The sequence below is a fragment of the Trichosurus vulpecula genome, chromosome 9 (assembly GCF_011100635.1).
Source record: "Trichosurus vulpecula isolate mTriVul1 chromosome 9, mTriVul1.pri, whole genome shotgun sequence".
Classification (NCBI taxonomy): Eukaryota; Metazoa; Chordata; class Mammalia; order Diprotodontia; family Phalangeridae; genus Trichosurus; species Trichosurus vulpecula.
The window spans coordinates 154,121,273-154,139,809 of record NC_050581.1 but is presented as its reverse complement, the minus strand read 5'-3'; positions in this window follow the sequence as shown (position 1 = coordinate 154,139,809).

Genomic DNA, 18,537 nt, shown 5'->3' with positions numbered 1-18,537 from the left:
CACTCCCACGCCCCGCCCACTCCCACGCGTGCTCGAGGACACCCGAACTAGAGCGGGGGGTAGGGGCGTCTCCAAGAGCCCGCCTCTTGGCCCGACCCATTCCCGGGACCCCTAGCGCCCCTGCGCCGCTCCACTCACCTGAGTGTCGGTCCGAGGTGTGCAGGGCACCCTCCCTCGCGCCAAGGCGCCGCCCCCGCCCCCTCCCCGAGCAGGTGGTGTCAGTGTGGAGCCCGCAGCCGCTGCAGCAGCCGCAGCCGCTGCAGCAGCCTCAGCCGCAGCCCGGCCCAGCCCAGCCCCGCGCGTGGGAATGAGCTCTGGGCCCTTGATCCCTCCCTCTCTCCCACCCTCCCGTCCAGCACCTTTCCCTCCCAGGCCAGCGGCTGCCACCACGGACAGAACCACGGGGAGCCGGCCCAGCGGGCGCCAGGCTGGAAGGGGTGGGGGTGGGATGTGTGGGGGTGGGACTTGGGAGCCCTGGCCAGCCCCCTCCCCGCCCAGGCACCCAGGGAGCTTCTGCTGTCACTGGTTCTTCAGGCAGCCAGGGTGAGGGCAGCAGGGAGAGGTGGCGAGCAGGCTCTGATCTGATTACTGGAAAGCTGACTGAAGCAGTGGTAAGGAAACCCGGGATCCTGTCCCATCTTTGTGCCCAACTTGTTAGGTGAACTCATTGGGAGAAGCGTCTGTCACTCCACATTGACGAGCACCCACTCGGCCTATGTAGCAGGCCATCCCTGGGGCTGGGCACAGAGAAGCCTTACTCAGTTGCAGAATGATAGAGGTGGAATGGACCTAAGGAATCTGCTAGCCAAATCCCCTAAACTGATTAATTTTTTTTTAAATTAAATTTCACATAATAGGGATAGGCCCTGGAGCCGTGAATTCATTAGTTATAAGGATTTCCCAGGTGAAGAAACTCCTCTGTCAGTGTAGGTGGGCACCTCTGCAATTCCATAGTTGGTCTGCGATAAAACGGTCAAAGAATTAGCAGTCACAGGGCCAGCTGTGTCAGAGGTAGGGCTGGAATCCAAGTATCCTTTCCTGGCTTCCAGGCCAATTTTACATCGACTACCAAGCTGCCTTTTATTTTTAAAAAATATGTTTAAAAATATATTTTGTTAAATATTTCCCAAATTTAAGAATTTAAAAACATTTTTAAAAATTTTGAGTTCTAAGTTCTCTCCCTCTCTCCTGCCCCTCATCTACGGCTTGAGAAGATCAACAATATGATATCAATTATACATGTAAAGTCATGCAAAATATATTTCTATATTAGCCATGTTGCAAAAGAAAACACAGAAAACAAGAAAAATTTAAAAAGTCAGAAAAGCATGCTTCCCTCTGCACTCAGAGTCATCAGTTCTCCCGAGCTACCTTTTACAAGAATCTGGCTCAACTCTTTTGTTTTGTTTTTTACATCAAGATAATTTCTCAACACACCCCTTATTCCTTTGAATCTTCCCTTGTACAAAAGAAAAAAGATGAAGAAACCCAATCAAAAAAGCAAACAAATTAAACAGTCTCAACAATATTCTGTATCCCTTGGGTCATTTTTTTTTTCTATTAGGAGGTAAGTGTATTTCATCATCTGTTCTCCAGGACCAAGGTTAGCCATGATAACCTAAATTCAGCTACATTTTTGCATTATTTCTATTGCATGGCAGGGAGGTGGGGTAGGGTGGGGAGGGAGGAGAGGGGCAGGGTCCATCTACAAATTGTATGCAGTTTTGCTTTCTCCACTCTGCATCAGTTCATATAAGTCTTCCCATGTTCTTTCAAATCCCTCACATATACCATTTCTTACTGGAAGCTAATAGTTTATTACACTCATATACCAAAAATTTTTGAGTCTTTCTTAGTACTGATTCCTCAGTGGGAATGATCCCACTTGTCCCTCATTTGTTTTCAGCCACAAAGGGTGCCACTCCAAATATCTTGGTATACATTAGACCCTTCTTTCACTTACTTCTTCTGGGTATACTACTCAATAGTAGGATTTCTGTGTCAAAAAATATAAACAAAGAAGTATAAACAATTTTGTGACTTCTCTAACACAGATAATTTTCCAGGTCAATTGGACCAATTCATAGTTCCACCAACACACATACATACACACACACACACACACATCCATATATCCATATATATACATACACACACATATGTTTGTCGTTGTGTTTGTCTTCCTTCAATTATTTACTCTTTCTTTTATCATCTTTGCCAATTTGATGAATGTGAAGTTATTTTAATCTGTATCTCTCTTACTAGTGATTTGGAACAATTTCTCTATATGGTTTCTGGTCATTCCTTCTGAAAACAGTTTGTGCATATTCTTTGACCTTTGACCACACTGAGGAGTGATTCTTGTCTTATATATTTATGTCAATTCTCTATGTAGACGTATTAACTCTAGCTATCTCTATCCCAACCTCCACTTCCATTGATTCTAAGGACTGACTAGCCACATTTCCTTCTTAGGGTTTTAGTATTATCCCTGAGGGGAAGCAGCATATATTTCTAATGCTCTCAGCTCTAGCCCCTATTCAACCATATTCCCTTAATATCAATCCCCAGGTAGTATCTCTCCTGTATTACTAATTGACCCAATTAACATCAACTAGGTTTTACTAGGGGATCTTAACTAAGAAGATATAGTAAGAATACAAGTACAAAGATAGACCTTCACACTTGGGACACACCCCTCTACCATCTTGGTCCTTGGGTAAAGTGGACTTAAACTTGAAATAGCCACTACAAAACACTCATTCCACCAAGTTCATTTCTGAATACTGCATGGTGAGTTGCTCGATTGTTGCAGCAGAACACAATATCTTGGAAGAGATCCTCTTCTGGGCTGGGTCAAGCAGGTTGATCCTCAGGACTGCACCAGCACCTCGCCGTGCTTTGCCTTCAGGACTCCAGTGCCTGGATATCTGGTGGGGTTCACTTACTTTTCTGATCTTCCAAAAACTCACAAGGTTGTAACCATCTTAAATGTTTCTTCACTTAAAAGCATTAAAGGACAGATTCAAAGAGGCTAAGAATAGGGGCCAAATGTGTTCATAGCCAGAGTGAGAAGAGCAAAATGACACTGATGCCTGGCACTCATTCCCCAGAGATTTTCAGCAGTCACTGCCTTGATCACCACCAGGAAAAAGAATGTGAAGTTGACTCAGCAACCAATCAAAAATCAACCAACCACTCAGTAAGCAGACAGGAAACAGTCATAGAATGATGATGAGGCTCTTCTTTTATGCATGTCTGGAAGCACGCTCACCAAACATCCACTTGGGGATTGCATCAGGCAGAGTACTGCTATGCTTGCTCCTAAGCTGAGCCTTCACTGGCCTCTCTCCAATTATACTTATTTATCTTGGCTGTCAGACTTGTAACAGATATTGGATGCAAAGATTTTCTCCCATGTCACAGTATCGTTTATGATACTACTTGCATTGATTTTGTTCATCAAAAGGTTTTTTAGTTGCATATAATCCACATTGTATATTTTATCTTTTATAATCATCTCTGTCCCTTGTTTGGTTAAGAATTCTCCCTTTTGCCACATAGTAGTTGCAAAAGGTGCTTTCTTCTGTTCTTTAATTTTTTTTAGTATAATGTGACCTTTTACTAAATTAAGGTCACATCCATTCGGGTTTATTGTGATATATGGTGTAAGATGCTATTCTAAACTTTTTTTAAAAAAATCAGACTGCTTTTCAGTTTTCCCCATAGAACCTGTTGAATGTGAGGCAGCTGAGTGGTATAGTAAATAGAAGGCAAAGAATGCTTTGGAATTATAGAGACTCTAATTCAAATTCTGCCTCAAACATATCCTAGCTGTGTGACCAGGGTCAAGTCTGCTTACCTCTTCGTGCACCTGGCAGTTCTCTAAAACTATGAGTTACAGAACAACTATAGATCTCCAACAGTGGAGGAAGGCTCCACACTGGGCATTATTCTCTGCACCAGTGAAATCAGAGGTCATGACCAAGAAAACTTCTCAGACCACAATTTCTCAACAGAGTGTATTCTTCTAACCCCCCTAAGTTGACATATAGGAATACTTCATTTTATTGCGCTTGGTAGATGTTGCCTTTTTTTTTTTTAACAAATTTAAGGTTTATGGCAGAGCAAGTCTATCGGTGCTGTTTTTCAGATAGCATGAGCTCACATCATGTCTCTGTGTCACATATTGGTCATTCTTGCAATAGTTTGCAAGATTTGCAAATTTTGCTTTATTATTATATCTGTTATGGTGATCTGTGAACAGTGATCTTTGATGTTACTACTATAATTGTTCTGGGGGTGATATGAATCATGCCCATATAAGACAATGAAATTAATTGCTAGATGTTGTATATGTTCTGACCAACCAGCTAGTCTGTCTCTCTTCCTCTCCTGGAGCCTCCCTATTCCCTGAGACACAACACTATTGAAGAATATAACATTAATTTAGTTGATAAAGCAGTGGCACGGTTTGAGAGGATTAACACTAATTTCGAAAGAAGTTCTACTGTGGGTAAAATGTTATCAAACAGCGTCACATGCTACAGAGAAATCTTTTGTGAAAAGAAGAGTCAATCCACGTGGAAGACTTCATTGTTTATTTTAAGAAATTGCCACAGCCACTCCAGTCTTCAGCAACCACCACCCGAATCAGTCAGCAGCCATCGACATCAAGGCAAGACCCTCTACCAGCAAAAAAAATTTTGTCTTGCTGAAGGCTCAGATGAAGGTTAGTATTTTTTTTTTAGTAATAAAGTACTTTTAAATTAAATATGTACTTTTTAAAGACATAATGCTATTATTGCTAACTTAATAGACTACATAACTTTTATGTGCACTGGGAAATAAAAAAAATTATGATACTTGCCTCATTGTAGTGGTCTATAACTGAACCCACAATTTCTCTGAGGCATACTCATAAAAAGGACAGCTAGTTGGCTCAGTGGATAGAGTGCTAGATTCATCTTCCTGAGTTCAAATATGGTCTCAGACACTTACTAGCCATGTGACCCTGGGCAAGTCACTATACCTTGTTTGTCTCAGTTTCCTTATCTATAAAATGAGCTGGAGAAGGAAATGGCAAACCACTCCAGTGTCTTTGCCAAGAAAACCTCAAATGGAATCGTGAAGAGTCAGGCATGACTGAGAAAATGACTTAACAACAGTAAGCCTGTATAAGGAAATTAAGGCCCAGAGATGATGTGGCAGCCTCAGTTCACATAGATAATAAATGATAGAATTGGGATTCAATGTTCTCCTTCAGAATCACAGAATCAGAGAGTTGGAAGGGATTTCAATGGCCATTGAGTCCAAACCATACTCCAAAGGAAGCTCCACTCTAATATGCCCAACAAATGTTGGTCATCCAGCCTCCACTGGAGGACTCCAAGGAAGAGTTGTTTACTGCCTCCAGAGGCAGCCCAGTCCACTCATGGACCACTCTGATTGTTAGGAAAGCCTAAATGATCCTCTTTGATACTTCTACCCATTGCTCCCAGTTCTGTTCCACTGGCTAAAACAGAACAAGCTTAATCCCTCCTCCATACAACAGCCCTTCAGATACTTGGAGAAAGTTATCATCACCAGACTTCCCTTCTCCAGATTCAACAGCTCCAGTTCCTTCCATTGACCCCATGACCTCTTCTTGATGAAGCCATGCTGATTCTTTGTAATCAAATATTAACTCAATGTCTTGGGGGATAGAATGGTCAGGAGGATCACAAGATAATATTCGTAAAGCACTTAGCACTGTGCTTGACAAATAGTAGACACCAACTAATTGTTAGCTATTATTATCATAACCACTACATTTTCTAGATATTTGCCAAACATCTCTTTCATGATTCTTTCTAGAATTCTCCTCTGAACCAAAGTCAGGCTCACTAGCAGAGTTCATAGACTGTGTTCTTCCCTTCTTTGAAAACTAGTACAATTTTGCCCTGCTCTAATCTGTTGCCCCACACCCATGTTATCTCCATTTGACTTGGGGGAGGTAGAGAGGGAGACGATCTTTCACTAGTAGTTTTTTGCCCTTCCTTGTGTATATAATCACAAGATTTGTTAACACCACAGGCTATAATCACAAGATAAGAAGGGCTAACTCTGTGGTGGAAAAGAATTGGAAGTTGAGGGGATGCCTTGTGGGATATGATTGTGATGGAATAATATTGTGCTATAAGAAATGACGAGTAGGATGATTTCAGAAAAACCTGGGAAGACTTATATGAACTGATGAAAAGTGAAGTGAGCAGAACTGGGAGATCATTGTACACAGTAACAGCAATATTGTAATGATGAGCAACTATGAATGACTTAGCTATTCTCAGCAATACAATGATCTAAGACAGTTCCAAAGGACTCATGATCAAAAGTGCTATCCATCACCAGAGAAAGAACTCGTTTGAATGCAGATTGAAATGTACTTATTTTTTCCTGTTGGTTTTTTTTTTTGGTCTGTGTTTTCTTTCATATGACTAATGTAGAAATATGTTATGTATGATCGCACATGTATAACCTATATCAAATTACTTACAGTCTTAGGGAGGGGGGAGATGAGGGAAGGAGGGAGAGAATTTGGAATTCCAATTTTTAAAAAATGAATGTTAAAAATTGTTTTCGCATGTAATTGGAAAAAATAAAATGTTTTAAAGAAAAAAGATAAGTGCTAATGTGTTAACAAGGTATTAATACTTTAAAATGTGTGAAACCCTTAATTGAATTAGAAGGCAAGCTCCCCTTTAAGTAGTGTTGATTGGTATCAGCTAACAAAGTTGAATATTTTCCAGATGGCCCTTAAAAAAAAAGTTGACCCACTTCTAGTATTTTAGGCCTTATGGGAAAGACCACTGAACCTATACCAAAGGCTGGGGGCAGGGGATTTTTTTTCTCCCTCCTCCTCCACATTGATCATGAGGCTAGCTGCCAAGAGACTTGCCCAGAGCGAGACATCCATTTCCATAGTTGAGTCAATTTGGGAGCATTTGAAGTCCACTGAAGGGAGTAGAGACTATAGACTTCTCTCCAAACCATGATGAGCCCCCAAGACCTGAGAAAGGCCTAAAATCTGGATTGGCCAATCAGGAGAGGCATTGTGGCCCACTCTGAGCTTAATCTACCATAATGTTTTACAATACTTTGGCATAATAGACATGCCTTGCTCTCTGAGTGAACTCAAAATGCCCCTTCCTGTGTCAACACTACAAGACCAGGTGAAGCTTACCAGAGCATTGTTCTGTTAATGACTACCAAGGATAAGGTGCCTTGACCAGACACTACCTTGAATAATGGGACTTTTCTCATCTTAATATCTTATGGACATATACTGTGTTATGTCATGTTAATGGTAAAAGAAACACAGATATCCTGGGTTGTAATTTCAATTGACACCTTGTCAACTCTCTTTCAACTAAAAAAATTCCTTTCTCATACTATGGTTAAACATATATGGAGATCATAAATTTGAGTGACACAGACATCCTGAATTGGGATTGTTCTAAAACATATTTATTTAAGGCTTCTCATTCTTTTATCAGACAGTCAGAATCTAAGTTTTGACTCCGTGTACATGTATCTGCTAGCTTTAAGGGAATAAACAATATGAATTTATAGATCACCTAGCCTGCGTGCTTCTTTTAACCAAACTCTCAGGTCTAGAAGCCATGTACCACAAATAGATATGGACAGAGAGGGGCAGTCACCAGAAACTGATAGTAGCTTCAATGAATGTGACCTCTGGCAACAGTAAAGAGGACCGGCAGTGTACTCAAGAGTTAATCAATACTGGCAATTCAGAGTTCACCTATGGAGAAGAGAAGACCCAGGGGCCCAGTAGAATGACCAGCTGTTGCAACAATTTGGCTAGCAACTGTTGTGGGGGTGAAAGACCAACACAAGCCCAACAACAAGAATGCTGCCAGCACAGGTTCTTTTGATCTGCTTTACTAAGGAAAGTAATGTTAAGGGGTTAAGAATCTTACTTTAATCCAACATATGCATATAAACTCACTTAGTTCAGGAGGAAAAGCCAGCAACCTAAATTTCAGAGCAAATACAAACAAATTACAAACATATATTATAAACAGACCAAATACAATTCATAGTTACCAATAAACCATCAACATCTGGGTTGATGAGACAGGAGGCTCTGACAGCAGCTGCCCAGAGTCCCACACCAATACTCCTCCAGGAGTGAGAGTCTCAAGCAAATAGCTCTGTTCTCTCTTTTTATACAGTCTTTGGACATCATCAAACATCATCCGAGCGACCAGAACTTAGGCTCCTACTATTGGCTCTGGTCTTAGCAACTCTCCTTAGGACCCTAAGGTCTTCATGCCCACATCTGCTTAGCACCTAGTAGTTAGGGTTTTGGGCCTGGGGCTTTGCACCTAGTAAGGCTCAATCAAAAACACTTCATTAATTTAGCATTCTTAAACAATAAGAAAGTCCCATCTTAGCTATCAATGCACCAGCCCAAAAGAGAGGCTACATTTTGCTGTTGTTCATAATTTGTTTTTAAAAGAATCAATGACATTATGAAGGTGATATCTTGACTTGTGTGTGAACTGGATTTAAGTGAGGTAGAGCTCTGAAAAGTTATCAGCCTCACTCTTTCTTCCAGTCATCTAAGTCCAGCGGCAAGACACTGTTTAGATTTTTTAAAAGATTTTTTTTATTTTTAGTTGACAATACTCAGTTCCACAAGTTTTTGAGTTCCAAATTTTCTTCCCCTCCCTCTCCTCCCTTCCAATTGTTTAGATTTTGATTGCTTAGAATGAGATGCTATACCCAGAGCTGAGCTTTATGAGGACTCTGTGAGGAGAAAAAGTGCATGAGTTCCTGGAGTTAGAGTTGTGAGTTGCCTTGACTACACATGTATGTGACTACCCGTGTGTGCCTCACTACTACTGTACTCTAAGTTTGAGCTTACTTCATCCATCGATTCTATGTATATTAGTGGGAAAGTGTGCCCCAGCTTGATGAAGTGGGATATCTTTTATAGTTGTTTTGTAGTAAAGGGGTAGCTCTTGGCACAATGGATAGAGTGCCCGTCTAGAGTCAGAAAGGCCTGAGTTAAAATCTGGCCTCAGACACTCACTAGCTATGTGACCCTGGGCAAGTCACTTAATCCCATTTGCTTCAGTTTCCTCATCCATAAAATGAGCCGGAGAAGGAAATGGCAAACCACTCCAGTATCTCTGCCACGAAAACCCCAAAAGGGGTCACGGAGAGTTGGACATGACTGATAACAATTCAACAACAAATTTTTTTGTCCTTACTGTTCTTACAATGTCTTTTTTAAAAATTCCTTTGCTAAGAGCTAATTGTGTCTACTGGCTAGCTGGTCATGGCAAGCATACTGGTGTGGGTTCATAAACTATATCAAAAGGAGTATCACCTTCTTTTCAGTAGAACACTGACTATCCTAAAGAATGAATTAGCAGCTATCCTCAAGGGAGGTTCCCCAGAGGAGTGTTACTGTCTATACTGCTTTGTTGTTCCATTGTGTCCAATTCTTTGTGACCCCATTTGGGATTTTCTTGGAAAAGATACCGAAGTGGTTTGCCATTTCTTTCTCCAGCTTATTTTATAGATGAGGAAACTGAGGCAAACAGGGATAAGTGACTTGCTCAGGGTCACACAGCTAAGGCCAGATTTGAACTCAGGGAGAGAAGTTTTCCTGACTCCAGGCAGGGCACTCTATCCACTGCACCACCCAGCCACCCCTACACTGCTTATCTCATTAAAATGTCCAGCTGGAGGTTAGCAAAATTTTAGTTCATTATTACTCATTGAATATATTAGTAGGGTTGAGTCTCTTAGATTAGGAAATGGACTCTAGGGAATGGGGCACAAGACAAGCAGTTTGTATGCTAAGGGGATCAGAAAAATGGTGGAGTTAGCTTTTGAAGAGAGCCAGCTTACATGATGGGGAGTTTCCTTAAGAATCTAGAGAACTGATAGGGAGGAACAGGGAAGCCTAGAATAACTACTGGAGAAATTAAAGGTCTGGAAATGAGGAGACCTGGGCTTCCTAGTTCCTGCTCAGCCACTAACTTGTCCAGTGGTCTTGTGTAATTCAATTTACTTTCCTGGGGACTTGTTTTTGCCTTTCTAAAAAGACTGGATGATCTCTAAGTCTCTTGAAGCTTCAAAATTCTATTATTCCGTGAATCAAAGCTTTGTTTACTTCTCCTCTGGCCTGAGGTTAGACATGCAAACTAAGTAGAGGGAGGGTGGAAGAGCAGAGTTCAGGGCCTTGGAGGGCAGAGAGCTGTGGATTAAAGAGTGACTGGGAGAAGGATCAAAAAGTCACATGGGCCTGAGGAGGGCTGGAACTTTTCCCTGAAATTAGAATGTCCTTCCCCTTTGCCTTTGCTTGAGCCATCCCCCGCCCCTCCCAATTCAGCAGGTGATTATCATCCCGACAGTAAGTTATTCTATGTTCTCATGCTTGTTAGTCTTACCTTAGTACCCTAGAGAGCAAAGGCCTGAGACTTTTACAACACCCCACGGTACGTGCCCAATAAATACTTGGTGACTGCTTGATCGAAAAGGGGAAAATTTATCTTTTCTTTTTTAAATTCAATTTTCTTTTACTTTTCAGCTCTGAATTCTTTCCCTGTGACCTCCCTTTCTCTTCCAATCCCCTGCATTAAGAAATCAAGGAAGGAAAGTGAGCAGAACCAAGAGAATAATCTATACAATAACAATATTGAAAAGACAAATGACTCTGAAAAATGTTGGAACTCTGAGCAACTGTCTCCAGATGGAGAGGTGTGCAGATTGATGCACAGATCTGTGTATATGTGTGTGCATGTGTGTATAGTATGTGGACACATGTGTCTATATTGATCTCTCTCTAGATAGGCATAGCTATCTCGATATCTATATTGAGATAGATCGATATAACTATATATAGATATAATTGGACGATCTGTCAGATCTCTTCAAAATTCTACAACTCTGTGAATCGAAACTTTGTTTATTTCTCCATCTTGCCTGACATTAGATATGGAACTCAAGTAGAGGGAGGGAGGGGTAGAGCATATATCTATATATAGATAGAAGACAGAGAGAGGGAAAGAGACAGAGACAGACAGAGACAGAGAAAAGACAGTGACAGAGAGACAGTGAAAGAGAGACAGAGAGAGAAAGAGACAGAGACAGAGACAGAGAGACAGAGAGACAGAGAGGGACAGAGAGATGGCAATGTGGGAAATTTTTTCTTGACTACATATGTTCTTAATGGGTTTTGTTTTTCTTGCTCTCATTATCAGGAGTTGGGGTGGAGATGGGAAGGAGAAAATGCATACCTGAAAATAAAATCTAATGTAAAAAAAACCCAAAGTGTATTATTATAATTTGAGTGGGGTGAGATCATAAGATCATAGATGCAGAGCTAGAAGAGATAGCTAGGGCCAACTAGTCCAACTCCTTTAATTTACAGATGGGGAAACTGAGGGCCCTGGAAGTAAAGTGACTTGCCCACTCTTCTTCCAGCTCTGCTCTTCAACACCATGCCTCATCTGTCATCTCACTCTGGAATATCCTTCTTACCCTACAACATCCTCCTTCTCTCACTGGCAAATTCCTCCTGGGTCCTCAGTTTGTGGAGGAGCCCAGGCTGGCCAACCTTCATTCATTCTCCTCCTGGCTGGGTTTCTGACTCCCTTACAAGCTCCCTTTTGTGAGTTGTCTTCCTCTGTTAGATTGGAAACTCCATTTTGTTTGTATTCGTATTCCCCAGTGTTCAGCATATTTGTTATTGTTTGGTCACTTTTTTCAGTCATGTCTGACACTTTATGACCCATTTAGAGTTTTCTTGGCAGAGATACTGGAGGGGTTTGCCATTTCCTTCTCTGGCTCATTTTACTGATCAGGAAACTGAGACAAACAGGGTTAGTGACTTGCCCAGGGTCACACAGCTAGTAAGTATCTCAAGCTGGATTTGAACTCCAAGTCTTCTGGACTCCAGGCCCCACACTCTTTCCACTGACTACCTAGCTGTCCTGTTTAGCATAAGCCTTAAAAAATGCTTTTGCCTTGCTTAGGTCACATAGGCAGTAAGAGTCAGAGGTGGACTTTGAACCCATGACCTTGGATTCCAAAGTCAGCATTCTTTTCACTGATCACTTCTAGCTTAGTAGATAAGCTTCAAAATACAAGAACATGACAGCAACATTTTTGGAGTGGATTCAAAACCAGTCCAATTTTCAAGAAAGCCTTTTGGCAAGGAAGACTCTAAGTCAAATGTCCCTAAGTCACTCCTAACCAAACATGTGAGAGCAGAACAGACTAGGTTATCTAGCCCCGTTATCTGGGGCTGGGGGAGCAAAGCAGATGGGTGAAAATTTTTGTTGTTTGATGTCCTCACAAAAGTACATTAGCATGAATTCTTGAAATGATGAGGGCTATTCTTCTCCAATTTCCATTAACTGACTTAATGCCCATGAGAGAGAAGGGGTTGGTTGAAATTGGTAAGGAAGATGAAGGAAATGTAGAGCTTGGTGCTGAAATATAATTATATAACATTATTGTATAGAAACATTTACTGTGGGTTTTTTTTAAAAATATCTTTCAATTAAAATAAAAATTACTTTCAACCTTTCAACCTGCCCTTGCAGTCAGCATCAAAAGGAGCAACCATTGTGAAAAAGGGGTCCAACATCTTTGTCATTACCACCACTAAACATTGACCTACTACCACCCACAGCCAGGTAAGCCTGAGTCCCAAGGACAGCAGCATCCTCCAGAACATTTGCCTTGCTTCCAGCCTAGTCCCTATAGCCAAAATTGAGGAAAACAACCCTCTGGAGAAGATGGCCCTCCATCCTTGTTACCATCAGCATCAACTGCTGAGAGACTGTCCAGTCACCCTAAAAGAGAGATGAGGTGTTGCATGTGTTAGGTGTGGCAAACCACCTTCACCACCACCTCAATTCTGATCCTTGGTGGAGACAATCTAGGACCCTAAGCCCAGAGTCCTGGGAACAATAGTGCCCCCAAGACTATTGGTCCTGCTTCCAATATGGCATCATTGATGGATGCACCCATTGTGGAGAAGAGCCCTTGCACCCCGCTCCCACCCCCAACACCATCACCAACCAACTACCATTAACTGGCAGGTATCCTTAAGAGCTCTGAGAAAAATAGCACCCCTACTCCAGATCACTGGCCCTACTTTCGTGGTTTTTTTTTTGAGGGGGGAAGGCAGGGCAATTGGGGTTAAGTGACTTGCCCAAGGTCACACAGCTAATAAGTGTGTCAAGTGTCTGAGGCTGGATTTGAACTCAGGTCCTCCTGACTCCAGGGTTGGTGCTCTATTCATTGCACCACCTAGCTGCCCCGACAATGGCCCTACTTTCACAATGGCCCCAAAGCCATAGTCCTGGGAAGCTGTCCTCCTGGATATTTGGCTTTGGAGCTGTCTCTGCAGGTCCTTCAGACTCCACCCCTTCTGGTAGCCACCGCAACCAAAGCCCTAGAAAAGAGAGCTCCTATTACCAAAGTCCTAGGCAAGGTCAAATGGTAACCTCAGAAAACAATAGAAGTTTTCTTCATTGGTTTTTTCTTGTTCGTTTTTTAATGGAAATGACATTTACGAAGTTCTATTATCCTTGGCTTTTCTGCTGCACCATAAAGACCCCATGGCTTTTCCATTTGACCTGCAACCAAAATCCCCTCCATCTGTTATCTTCCCACTGTGAATGTGAACTCTCTATTTGTAACCCCAGCATTGAGTGAAGTACTTTGCCCATATGAAGTATTTAATAAATGCTCATTCATTCATTTTTATTATCTTTGCTCACTTCCATCAGGTTGTGTTGAAATCACATTTAAGGGGAATATCGCAGTATATTCAGACTAATTTGAATAGCTAGGAGATAGAGTGGATGGAGTGCCGGGCCTATATCAGGAAGACTCACCTTTCTGAGTTCAAACCTGGCTTCAGACACTAGCTCAGTGACCCTGACCCAGAGCTAATCATTTAACCCAGTTTGCCTCAGTTACTTCATTTGTAAAATGAGCTGGAGAAGGAAATGGCAAACCACTCATCTCTTTGCCAAGAAAACCCCAAATGGGGTCACAAAGAGTCATCCATGACTGAAACGACTAAACAAAAACATTCAGACCAATTGAGTACATTGCTGTTATTGTGAGATTGTAAGAATTGGGGTCGGACCCCCAAGCTCCCAAGTGCACTTAGAGCTGGAGAGGACTGTGTAGTAGTCAGGGCTTCTTAACCTGACATCCCTGAATTTGTTTATAAAATCATTACAGTGACCTGATTTCAATGTCACTAGTGTCCTTTGTAACCCTGTGTGTTTTATTTTTTGCTTTAAAAACATTATTTTGAGATAAGATTCCCCAGACTTCCAGAGGGGTCTGTGAAACAAAAAGGCTGAAAACTTCTGTTGTAGTTCAATTTCTTCATTTTATGGGGGACAGATGAGGGGGTTTTTAAAATGAGGCCTGGGGGGTGAAACAGCTTTAGCTTGTCGGTCAGTAGATGAACATTTATTAACCATACATACCAGGCACTGTACTAAGCACTGGGGAGAGGAGCAAAAATCAGTTCCTGCTGTTGAGTTCACCCACCACTTTAGGGTTCAAGCTCACATAGCTAGCAGATTTCAAGGTTGGGACCTGAACTTGACCCTAAGGTCAGTATCCCTTCCAATACACAACACTGGTCATTTTTCAATTGGTGCTACTTCTAATCCAGAGCTGGGGGGGGGGCGCTACCCAAGTATTCTTGCATCAGCTCCTTGGGGGCTGGTTAATTTCTCACAGGTAGCCATTCCTACAGATAGAAATGAAACCATCTATGGAGCCCATAGCAGCGCAGGGTCCCACCAACATCCTTACCTCTACTTACTTCTGCTCATTCTACAGGGTGTTCCTAAAGTCTGAACATAGGCAAAAACGCGTTATTTTCAAGAAATGAAATGAATGAAATTTTCAACATTTTATTTAATTGGAATATTAACAAATAACTTCTTCAATATGATTTCCATCATTCGTAATGCAAAGGTTGATGCGCTTTGCAAGATTCACGTGAACTTGATGCAATAACTCCACATTGCCGTCAATTTTAGCACATTCACTCTTTATGCATTCAATCAAGTGTGTTGCATCTGTGATTTTCATTGAGTACACCTTCTCCTTTAGCATTCCCCAGAAAAAGAAGTCAAGGGGGCTAAGGTCTGTTAATATTCCATTTCTTGAAAATATCCATTTTTCCTATTACCAAAAATTAACCCATCCTTTAACTCTTTCCTTCCTGAAACCTTTCCAGACTCTACCAGCCCATACTAGACTTCCCACACCTCTGAAATTCTAGTCTGTGGAGTAACCTGGTCATTTTAGCATGTGACTATACATTTTCCTATCATTCTTTCATCTTTCCTGTATGGATTATAAATTCCAAAAGGTGGGAGACTAGGCCTTAGACTTCTCTTGTAGCCCCATAGTACCTAGGTCAGTGCATGGCATGTCCTGGATAGGCCAATACTTGTTAATTAATTTGTTGACTGTGCTTGAAAGGGATTTTTTAAGGTATGTGATTAAGGTTATGAAACTGGGGGATTAAAGCTCAACAGTCTACTTAACAAGTCTTGAGCTGGGTCCAGAGACCTTCGAGGCCTAAAACTGCTGAGCACTACAGGCACTGAGTTTGTAGACAGAATGGAATGAGGTGGCTGGCCTAGTTGTTATGGGTTCCTTGTTATTCTTCTCTTACCTCCTTGACAGCTGGCTGCATAAACTTCCTGAGTGGCTGATTTCCTATCAGCAGATTTTCCAGGCAGAACAGATCTTCCCTCAGCCCCACTTTTCCAAAAAAGGAAACCTGGTCTTGGTTTTACCAAATAAAAATCAACCAGGACTGATCACAGAATCATAGTATCTCAGAGTTGGAAGGGATGTCAGAGACCCAGGCCCCTCGGACAAAATGTCTTTCTACAATACTGCCAACAAGTGGTCATGGGAAAAAACTTCTAGTGGAAGGGAACCCACTCCCTCCTGAGGCAGTCCATCTGGTTTCTGAATGTTAGGAAGGTCTCCATTACATTGAGCTAAAATCATCAGGCAGAAGTCAGTCAGTCAACAAGCATTTATTAATGTTGTGCACCAGGGGCTGTATTAAGTCCTGAGGACATAAAGGAAGCCAAAAATGCCATCCCCACCTTCACGGAGTTCCACCCCTAGCATGTGTCTTTTGAGATTTCTCTAGGTTATCCCTGTCCCCATTCCAGTTCCTTTAATCAAACCTCATACAGCAATAGTCTCCAGTTCCCTCATGATCAATGATCACCCTCCTTTGGTTGCACTCCAGCTTGTCAATGTCATCCTCAAATGTAACGCCCAGGACTAACATGGTAACTGTAAATGTGGTAAGAGTGAATGGGGGCTTCTCCTCCTTCTGTTCTGGACACTACACTTCTCAATGTAGCCTAGAGCTGGATTAATCTTTTTTGGCTTTCAACTTCTATGGTATTAGTAGTTCACTTGACTCACCTAGTCTTTTTCATAGCAACAGCTGTCTAGGTGGTAATTTTTTTGTATTTGTGAATTTGATTTTTGAACCCCAAAGTAAGACTTTACATTCATCCCTATTAAGTTCGATTCGATTAAATCTAATCCTTTGTACTATACCATCAAAAATCCTTTGGGATTCTGATTCTGTCATCTACTGTGTTTTCTAGCTCTCATCTTTATGACATCTACCAGTCTAATAGTTTTGCTATTTCAATTTTCAAATTCAATTACACACTAAATCTGTTATCTATCTGGCCCCAAGCCCCCACATTTCATCTTTCATTCATCCTTTCACCTTGGCAATCTTGCCATTTGTCCTGCTCTGAACTGGCACAGTACCTTTAGACCTGGCCACTAGAAGAAAATTCCCACTCTCCCTTGGGAAGCTGATCTTCAGTTTTGGAATTCAGGTCCTGAATCATGCTGTCTTGATTGGTGAGTAAGTGTATGTTCAATTAGCCTACTATGTCAAGTTAGCCTTGGACCACCAGGTCAGGCCATGCTTCACACCTCATCTGGTCATCCTAACATGACATGACCAGCTACCATGATGCCTCTTCCTTTCCCCCACTTTCCTACTTGCCATGGGCTCAAAAATCAAGACTACCATAATTCCTGTCTTCATCTCCTCTATGCTGTCTCCCCCTATTAGAATTTAAACTTGTTGAGGGCAGGGACTATCTCAGTTTTGAGTTTGTAACCTCAGCATTAATTACAATGCTTACTATATAATAAGGGCTTAATAAATGCTCTTCCTTTCACTCATTCATATCAGAACAACCTAAGACAGAGGACAGATCTCCATGGCATTTCACTGAAGATATTCCTCCATCAACCCATTAATTATTCCCCTTTGGGTCCCATCATTCAGTTATGAGTCCAACTAAGTGTATTATAATCAAGCCTGTATCTCTGTCTTGTCCACAAAGACGGTGTGGTAGACTGTGCTTTGCTGATACCTGGGTATGCTATGATTATATCATTCCTTGGATCTACCAATCTAGTTACCCTTTCAAAAAAGGAAGAGCTTAGTCTGGCATGGCCCATTCTTCATAGTCACATGGGTTTGTAAAGATCATTGCTTCTTTTTTTAAATGCTCACGAATATCCCTGTGTGCTCTAAAATTTTGTCAAGAATGTGATAAGATGTAGTCGATCACCTCAGGTTTACAGATATAATGCTTCTTGAACTACAGGCTCTCCAGAAGAGGTGACCAAATTTACTGGGGTCTTAGAAACGGCTGCCACATTCTTGATCATAGAATGTTAGAACTAGAAGCAACCTTATTATCATCCAATTCAACTTCTTCAATTGGGTCTCTGAAGCCAGGACTAGAACCCGAGTCTCTTGACTTTCAGTTCAGCACATGAAGCTGCAGCTATGTGCCAGGCCCTGTACTAAGTACTGGATCATGCATTTAGAGATGGAAGGGACTTCAGACCTTAACTGGTCCAAGCCCCTCGTTTTAAAGATCAGGACCGGCTAGCTGAGGATAAATTGGAGAGCTGGGCACTGACTCAGCACTCTTCGAGCTGCACAACCCCATACTGCTGCCTCTCAGAAGGGCCCCAAATTAGTCTTGAGATTTCTTTTCTCGTCTGTGCTGATGTTAAGGAGATGAGCATCCAAAGAAGGGGAAGAAATTCACCAGCTATCACTGTGTTTCAGAGTCATAATAATAGTTACTAATATTTATACAATACCCACTATATGCCAGGCACTGTGCTATACATTCCTCAAATACCGTCTCATTTGATCCTCAACTACCCTGGGAGGTGGGTGCTATTATTCTCATTTTACAGATGAGGAAACTGAGGCAAACAGAGGTGAAGTGGCTTGCCCAGGGTCACGCAGCTAGTAACCTAGAAGGTGCTCTTCTTGCCTAGCCTCATGCTTTAGGTAAGAACAATAAAAAGTACTGGCTTTTGATTGACCGTAGGGCTCTTTGACATGTCCCTCAACTTTTTAAAAATTAAATATCTTTTTTTTTACAT